Raw genomic sequence first — 7,691 nt, 5'->3', positions numbered from 1 at the left:
CCATTCCAACTCCTTAACATACTATGAAACTCTTCCAAAACACCACCAGGCATCTGTGCTATCATTGCCATGCTCCAACATGCTCCTGGTGTTGCTCCCAATTTGTGGTTGATGTACACAGGGAGCAGAGCCCCATAGCCACATCCCCAACAGCACCATCTGCTGTGGGGTTTTTCCCTGGGACAGGAGTCCCATCCAGCTTCTCTAACTCTTTTTTTTCCCTCCTGCAGTTGTCCTTTGCCTCCCTCCTGCTGTCACGGCTCTCTGCCAGGCTTTCATGAGCTGGGCCCACCCCTTCGATACAGCAAGATGCTTTGCTTGTTGTTGTTGGGTTTTTTTGGCCACACCTCATTATTTCTGCTATTATTAGGCTCTCGCAGTGTTGTTTGTCATCTTGTCAAGGCCCTGGAGTTTCTATGGATACTGGTCCCCTAAGTGGCCACACTATCAATTAAGACAGCTCCGTGCCTGAACTCTTCCCAGGGACTTTGTGAAGATCCAGAGATAATTTCCCTGCTGTTCCTTATGAGGCTGCCTTTTCCATAACAAACACTCAGTCAGATCTCAGTGTATCCAGGTTTTCCAAGTGTTTCCAAGATCACCTGCTTGGCCAGTGGAATTAGCTAGAGGGTGATGGGGTTAGTACTAAACCACCAGATAATATATGTATTTATGGCTGTAATAAATAGGCAATAATGAGATAGTCACCACAGTGATGCAAGTAAAAGCACCATGAAAAACCTGCCATGGAATAAAAGGATAGATGCTTTATTTTGCATTTTTGGGACTCCCTGGGAGAAGGGAAAAGACTCTTTTTTTTCCTTCTTCATGCTCAGCTTGAGGACAGACACCCAAGCAAAGCCAAGAGGATGCTGAGTGTTTCTTCTGAAAATGAGACTGCTGAAAGTTTCCATAGAGAGAAATATAAACTTGTTTTCCTTATGGGAAGCAGCATAAGCAATCAAAACATAAAGCATCTCATTTGCAGTGGTAAAAGCGGACAGAGGAAGATCATGCTGGGTTGGTTGGGACTTTACTGGGAATAGGCTGAGCTCAAGGAGTGGCTTCACCCAGCACCTGGCAACTTCTCGCTCTCCTCTCGCTATTCCTTGAACCCAAATATGTTTCTACAGACAAATTTGCTTCACCTACTGAATTTCTTTTGTGGCTGTTTTACCTCTATGCCTGTACCAGCTCGTTTTTGCCCTCCCCATGCAGATGAGCAGGATGGGGGCACATTGCTGGAGCTCCCCAGCTCTCAGACAGCCACTTCATTTTTCCATGCCTGTCTACAAGCATAAAATGTAGATATTTAATGATTTCTCAGAACTGTCAGGAGGTTTGCAGCCTTTCAGCCCAAGAGGGATCGAGCACTGTTTGCATTTACTCTCTGCTGAGAATTAGTATCTGGGGGCAGGAGGCAGCAGGGAAAAAGGCTTTGATTTGGATTTGAGTTTTGGCTGGTGATTACGATTCTTTATATGCTCTAAACCAGTTTATCTCTCCCTAGGTGGATGTGTGCTGCCAGCAGTGCGATAATATCCATCGAGGGCTGCCCAGAGGTACAAGGAATAAACTCATCCGTTATTAGCTAATACAGGGAAGTGATTCGATATGGGTCTCAGAAGCTGGAGCAGATAAATAGGATGATAAATGTTGGCATTAGCAGACGTGACTGACTCCTCTGTCTCTGTGATTTGGAAGTGCCCAGTAATTAAATAGTTGGAGTCTAATGTATTTTAAACTAGAGCCGCAGCCTGTAAATCACGGAGATTATGCTCTTCCCTGCTGTGCACTCTCTGGGTCGGGAGGAATTCCCACTCCTGTGCCGCAGCTGTCTGACACTCCGGCTGGGTATTGCATCAGTCAGGACTGGGAAAGGCAGCACGGGCCCTGCTGCCAGGCCTGGGCTGGAAACCCATTCCCAGAGCCTTTCCGTCCCAGCAGGGCACCGTCTCCAGCCCAGAAAGGTCCCAGCCTCTGTTCTTCCATCCTGGGTTTTCTCATCTGTTCTGCCTGGAGCAGCTTCATGCCCACATGCACATGCACCTGAGGTCACTGCAGACCCTAAAATCCAGGGGGCAAAGCATCCCGGGGGGGTGTGATTTCCTCCCCAAACCCATGCTGTGTGGCTGTGGGAGCATCAGCCCCTTGGGCTGCTTTTGATTTCAGACATAATTTTCAGGATTATTGCTTTCAATTATCCCAATTTCATCATTGTATTTTACACCAAGGTTTAGTTTTCTTTGCAGCCAGACTATGACCTTGTGCTAGTATTTTGTCCTTTTTTTTAATACAGGTTGTCCAAGAAGGAAATTCAGCTCTTTCCAGTCCAGCTTGAACTAAAAGTTACTTTTTCTCTTTAGACAGAGCTATTTTTGTTTCTCATCTTTTATTGGCCAGACCCGACTCTTCTGCTGGAGGTTGGTTTTGTTACACAGAGTTTCTCCATTAGCAAAGGACAGATTTAAACATTTCTGTGCCATTCATCCATTTTACACCTCTTAGCACCATTCCTGGATTAGCTCAGGCTTTCACTGGGAAATTTCTGTGCTAACTGGCCACACACCCAGCAGACATAGCTTTCCCAGAGCCCTGCTATGATGACCCTGAAGTGATGTCTGGAACCATAGCTGGGATAAAACCTGTCCCTGCTCTTCCTGGATGTAATTATTTTTTAATAAAATCTATTTGTATCTCGAATTCTTTCCCCTTTGAGGCATTTGATATTAGAACAGGTAATTCTGCTGTGTCATTACAAGTTGTGGTCTCTGAGCTCTGCCTGCTGCTCTGCACATAGCAGGCACGAGAAACTTTCCTCTGAGGGGAAGGATATAAAGATGAGTTCTCCTGTTTTAGTTAAAATAGATGTTTCTTTACTCTTTTGATTAGCAGAAGCTGATGATTTTCAACCCACAGCCTGAAGTGACCACGGATACTGCTTTCAGCAAATCAGCAGCAGTTTAACAACTGGTGAGCAGGAATTATTGGAGAGGAGTTGTGTTTTGGTAAGTATAAGGTATATCCTTCCCCACTGGGCTTTGCAGGGAGTTGGATCATCTGTAAATCATCCTGTGGCTTGTTTTTTTCCATATGTTGTTGCTGTTTTGCTTTCCAGCTTATTTTTAGCCTGCCTGTTCCAGGTACTGCTGTGATACATAACCCACACAAACCTGAGGGACTTCAGCCTGTGGAGAGTTGTGCATCAGCTGAAGGACAAGGAGACCTTCAGTCTTTCCTGGATCCATGCTGGGCTGTGGTAGGGCTAAGGATTGACCCCTTTTCCCAGGTCCCACAGTAACCCTTTCTTTCCACACTGTTGTGCCTCTCTGTGCCATATCCATATGGGTTTGAGGTGCCTCTCGTAGTACCTGTAATTAGCTTCCACAATGAAGTTTGAAATCCCAAGCCATGGTGACAAAGGGAAGCTTTTGCATCTCTGAGTTGTCCCTTTGCAAGTGACATTTTAGGTCTCTTTGGCTTTCCAGCTGCCACAGATGACACCATCGTTCAGCACAGTGAAGTCACCTTGCTGAGCAGTGCCATCCGGGCCATCCCAGCTCCTTCCTGACACAGATCTGCTTCTGAGAGGCTTTCAGTTCTCTTCTTATTCCTTTCCCAGCTCCAGCCCCTGGCTAACTACAGTTTCAGGCTGCATAGCAGGAAGCACACAGACCAGGGCAGGCTCTGCCTGCAAGAAGTCAGATAAACTGTTCTCCTGTGGGCACTCACAGCTTTAACTCCCCCACAATTTGTGTACAGTGAGACTTTGGGAACCTCTTGGCTTGGCTGCTGTTTTGATAACTGAGCTTGTGCTGTTTCTCCCTTCCCCTGCCCTGTTGAAGATACTTTTTAAAAATACAGCAAGTGGGAAGGGAAAAAATGTAAGAAAATACCTTTTCCCAACGAGGATCTGAAACTTCCATCAAATTGTCTATGTCACTGGAGACCCAGAGCTAATAAGTTGTTCTTACATCTGTATAATAAACTCATTTATTAGGTTTTTATTTTAAGACTTGGTGGTATTAATTAGATTGCTATGGCCCATAAATCACTTGATTTGGCTGAGCCCTCAGATAGTTGTAATTTAAATTAATATGAGTGCAGCTTAATTAATCTGATTAAATCCTGGGATAAGCAAGGCACTCTTTGCAGCATCCAGAAGGACATCATGGAGAAAAGGAGCATGTTGAGGTAATTCAGCTTCTTCACCAGAGGGTCAGTTTGGCTCAGTTGGTGAACCAACTTACAGCAGTGGAGCTGCAGAAGATACAACCCAAGAACCAGCCACTCTGGCTCTGCCCTGAGACCTGGCAGCCAGGCAAAGCTCATCACAGCTTCAGGGCCAGGAGGGGCTGAACTGCACAAGCTCACAGCAACTGCTCTGGTTTTGGACGTTCTGATCTACTTCCATCCTTTGGCACCAATAAATGAGTTCTCAGAAGGTGAGTTTAGGCCGCTAGTGAACATAAGCCACAGCCTGATCTCCTTTGTGGTCACTATCTTGATTTTTTTACTCCCTTCAGTGCTGCTGAGAGGAGATAACATTTCTTTCTGGGAGGGAATTATCCTTTAAAAGGCACAAGCAGACCTGGACAGCGAACAGAGCAGGCTGAGATGGAGGTCAGTTGACATGTCCCACCTGAGATATACCTGCTTTGCCATTCCCAGAGTATTTCTCCTTGGTGATGTTTCTGGATACTGGATGATGATTTTATTGTGGCTTGCCTGCATAGGGGATGGAATGCAACCTCCTGTGGGATACACATTGCAGGGATGCTCTGGCAGGGGTGCATCCATCTGCTTCCCAGCCCTGAGAGTTACAAAACCTTTCCCAGGTGGATAACACCAGATACTTGACCAGTGTTTCCATCTAGTGTTTTTCCAGAATGCTCTGGGCTGACAGCTCTCAAGATTGATGTTCCCTGTCTGTACAGCCTGGACAGCTGCTGTTGTAGCCTTCTCCCTACACTCCTGCTAATTTGACTTAATCCCAAATCTAAGTGAGCTCCCCTGGATCAGACTGGAATTCAACCCCTGTGGTCTGCTCTAGCCTTGGTTTCTGTGCTGTCCACAAGCTGTCTGTGTGGGATGGTGATACAAGTCTGACATGCACATCAGCTCCCTAGAATCCAGATGAAAACCCCTTCCAAGGAGACCATGGCATGTTTAGCAGCAAAGCACCAGCCCAGGGCTCGTGCAGCTGCAGGTTGTTTCCGTTAGAGTATGGACACCATAAAATACGTTTCCTTTAAAAGCAGGAGATAATGCTATTATAGCAGTTAGATTAATCTAATATTGCCCTTCATCTTCAAAAGAGAATTGCCTAAACAGCCAGAGAGAGGCAGATTTTATGAGTCCTTCTTAAGGGCTATCAATCAAACCTTCCAAGAAAGGCACTGATGCCCTTTTGCTCACGAGAGGGAAATCGGATTCCCCACGGCTTTGCTCTCAGCCTGCTCAGCCTCGCCGTGTAATCGCTGCCTCACAAACGCCCTGGCCATCGTTTGCTTCTCCTGGTCCAGACAAACAACCCACGCGGAGGAAACCTGTAAGAAAAGAGGGAAAACAGCCCAATTAAAGGCAATGATCTCTCAGCTCTCTGCCCTCTCTCCCCGTTGGATGAGGCAGATGTAAAACAATAGCTTTATTTGTGCAAGTTTTAATTGGGTAGTTCAAAGGAAGCAGCGGAGGCTCTTTTGATCTCTTGGTGTGTTTGAATGCCAAGTTGCAAGAGTGCCTGCTGGCCACGGCAGTGACCTCCTGTGTTAATTAGTGTTTATCTGAAATCGAATTAGCTGACAACTGGGAGAAAGCAGAGTGAAAATCGGGGGATGAGCAGAGATTTGTGTGAATCTCAGTTAGAGGTAAAAGCAGGTCTGTTGAAGTTGACATAAAATAACTCTGAGAACATTGCATTTTTGCTTTGTTTTTCTAATACTCTTGGTCAGATGGTCCTATTTCTCTTCCTAACACCCCTTGCTGCCTTCATCTTTGCTGAGTCTGCTGGTCTGTGCTGCTCATTGGAACTTAAACCATAAACCAACACCGAACAATGATGCATTATTTATAGCAGACCAAGGGCTGCAAGGCTGACAATGGTGCAAAGCTTCTCTTTCTTGTGGTCAGTAATCCATAAATAAATACATCATCTATTTAGGTTTGCAGGACTGTCTGATGGATAGGAATAGCCTGCATTATCCAACGAGGGCTCTGAGGATGCTAGGAAAGCCACCACCTGCTTTTGGAGCAAACTGGCCTTTTCTGAGCATCAGCAGTAAAGCTCTTGAAGGAGATGAGGGATGTGAGAGCTGCCCAGTCACCTTCCTGGTGCTCATCTGGAAAGGTCTCTGGAAGGTAAAGGGCAATGGGGTTCAGAAAAGCATAAAAACATCAGGTTCTCTGCATGAAATATTGGCCAAGACAGAATTTTATAGCTAAAACTATCTCAAGAGACAGGTATATGGTCCTAGTCTCTGAGCAGAGAATAGCCAGCATCATGGAAGTCAAACATCTGTCCACCATGAATATCTCCAGGCCTTCAGTGTGTTTGACTGGATGAAATCCCATTCTCAGATCAGATCCAGATCCCAAACTTTCTGCAGTGCAGGAGTGGTTTTATTCCAACCTTGCTTTTCACTCCTTAGATGCTTCAAGTCACACCAAACTGGGCTTTGCTGCTTGCACCCTCAGTGAGCTCAAGGCACCCTGAATACATCCTGGTGGCATTCACTCCTCTTCCTTTGGCATACAGCGCTCTGTTTTCTGGGATTAGCCACAAGAGGGTGGCATGGCGATGTGCACCAGGCAGCCTCCCTGCTTCGCTCCATGGCATTTTATAGCCAGCTCTGTAGATCCAATAAAACTTCGGAACAGATCCTTATTTTTGGCACATGAACACATTTTCCACTACAAAGGAGCCTGACGGGTGTTTGTGATGGCAGTCCTGGCTGAGCACTATTCCTTGATGTTACATGTGTTCTTTATGCCTAAACACAACCTTAGTTAGTAGGTATTGCAGCAGCATATAAAATTTAGACTACTTAGGGATCAAAACTTTTATTGGTGCTTAGCAACTGCTGTAGGGAGAAGTCCACAGATGTTGTTTATGAGCAAATATTATTTTTCATAGCCCTGCATGTTTACAAGACAGTGATGTTCCATGTGACTGCTTTCTAGCACATCAGGATGGTTCTACTAGATTTTTATTTGGTTGTAGCTGATGGTGAACAAGCTGGTTAACAAACAGGCACAAAAAAAGGACTCAGTGATGGCAAGGGAGACTGACTGAAAAGAAACAGATTAATTTCATCCAGTATCTGCCCAGCCTGGTTGTCTCAGTGTTTTTGTCTCTGAATCAGACTGTCAATAGCCCAAATCAGGTCACTCATCTTGAACAACCATAGCATGTTTTGGTTTGAACATTGAAGATCATCTTGTTACAACTCCCCTGCCATGGGCAGTCACCTTCCACTCTCCCAGGTTGCTCCAAGCCTCATCCAGCCTTTTTCACTTCTGGGGAGGGGCCAGCCACAGCTTCTCTGGGCAACCTGGCTGCAGTGCTCAGAACATTCCTTCTCAGCTCTATGCACCATGTTGCACTTTACACCTCGCAGAGACACATGCAGCTCTCACAGAGAAAAATGTTCTAGGACAACTACACACCAACCTACTGGGACTATGAATGTTCC

Source organism: Acanthisitta chloris, unplaced genomic scaffold, assembly GCF_000695815.1.
Source record: "Acanthisitta chloris isolate BGI_N310 unplaced genomic scaffold, ASM69581v1 scaffold16142, whole genome shotgun sequence".
In the NCBI taxonomy this organism is placed as follows: domain Eukaryota; kingdom Metazoa; phylum Chordata; class Aves; order Passeriformes; family Acanthisittidae; genus Acanthisitta; species Acanthisitta chloris.
Note: the sequence above shows the minus strand (reverse complement) of the source record.